A 1,892-nucleotide genomic window follows, 5' to 3' on the forward strand; every position below is an offset into this window, starting at 1 on the left:
ACACAGGCACAGGCACCGACACAGACTCAGACTCAGACACAGACTCAGACTCAGACTCAGACTCAGACTCAGACAAACACAGACACAGACACAGGCACAGGCACAGATTCAGACTCAGACTCAGACTCAGACACAGACTCAGACTCAGACTCAGACTCAGACTCAGACTCAGACTCAGACAGACTCAGACTCAGACTCAGACAAACACAGGCACAGGCACAGGCACACACCGGGGAGAGGCAGGTGCCCTGTGATGATGGAGACCGAAGCATCCACAGCCCAGGATGGCTGGCAGCTTCCAGGAGTTGAAGGAGACAATGGAGGACCTACCTCTGAAGTCAACGACCTGGTTTGGACGTCCAGCCTTCAAACGAGGAGACCTTACATTTCTCTTCTTTAAAGCCTCCTACCGTGCCATGTTCTGTTCTCCAGCAGGAGGCAGCTATAGCAGGAGATAAACTCCAAGACTCTCTCCCAAACACTTTCCCAACGGTATCTTTTGTAAGATCTCTGAACCTTAGTTTCCCTCCTTTGTGAAACGAGAATCACAAAACTTTCTTGTGGGAGGTTTAAGGGGTTCCCTCAGAGTCTGTGTCAGACAATAAAGACTCCCTCCCTCAGCATCTCTCCTTCCGGAGAAGCACCTCGGCCCAGGCAGGTGGGGACCACCACGTCAAAGTCCCTGTATAGGAACGAATGGGGAGGGGGGCTGTGTTTAACCCTATTAAGTTCAGGGTTTCCGCTCAGAGCACCCTCCGTGACAGCGTGCAGCTTCCCCAGCACGGTTTCTAGGCTGTAATCTCTATGGGACTCGATCGCCAGGTCCTTGCTCCCTGGGAACCACGGGCTGCGTTCAAACCAGAAGGAAACCCATTTTGTGGTGTTATTTATTGTCACCATTGACATGGATGGAGCAAGGAATTTCTCTTAAACACGCGCACACACAATGCGATGCCCTGCAATTGCGCTATTCAAAAATGATGACAGATGGAACACTACATCCACTCACAGTTCTGGTGATGGAGGTGATGTGTCCATTTCTACGACGACTGTATTCTTCTGATCGTCTCTCTCCGAAACGCCACTTAGGGAGGGTCTTCAAGAGAGTCTTGGTGAATGAGCTACACAGCTAGGCCCTGGTTGTATCGATTTGAAGACAGAAAGGAACATGGAACCTCAGAATCATGTGGGGAGCTTCTAAGCGCGAGTGAAGCCTGACCTCCAGCGTCCCGCTTCCGAGTTCAATGGCCTAGAATGGGGCTCAGGCATCAGGATTGTTTTGAAAGATCCTCGGGCGTGAAAAACAACATAACGAAAAATGGTAGAGGCAGAAAAGTGGATGCTTTAAAGTGTGATGAACTCATTGGCAGATTTATTTTTAAACAAACACCGGTAAACACACATGAATATGTGGGAGGGAAAGGCACGTGAAACTGGATGCCTCCCAGGCCATGCTGGAGGAGGCCAGAGTGAGGCACCTGGTCAGCAGCTCGGTGGAGGCAGAACCAGATAGAGCAATGAGGCAAAGGTTCGCACATAACGGAGTGGCAAGGAATTAAAACAAAAAAACAAAATCCAGGTGAACAATGTCTTATAAATCCCACTGGCAACTGTCATACGGCAGCATCCTGACCACGCAGTTTTGAGGTCCTGGGGTGGATGGGGAAAGGACTGCTGGGCTCTCCATGCCCAGGTTAGGGATTCCAGAGGGAGCCAGAGACACCCACGACACCTGACAGAGACACAGGCTTCTCAGGCTGAACATAGGATGGCCAATCTATTGCTGAAATATGGATGTGCCAAGAATCTTGCAAGCCCATTTTCTGGGTCTGACCTCTTTCACAGGAGTCACCTAAGACCATCGGAAAACACATATTTCTGACGGTCTTAAG

Source organism: Echinops telfairi, unplaced genomic scaffold (assembly GCF_000313985.2).
Source record: "Echinops telfairi isolate 266 unplaced genomic scaffold, ASM31398v2 ScPeMD7_7469;HRSCAF=8507_1, whole genome shotgun sequence".
Taxonomy (NCBI): domain Eukaryota; kingdom Metazoa; phylum Chordata; class Mammalia; order Afrosoricida; family Tenrecidae; genus Echinops; species Echinops telfairi.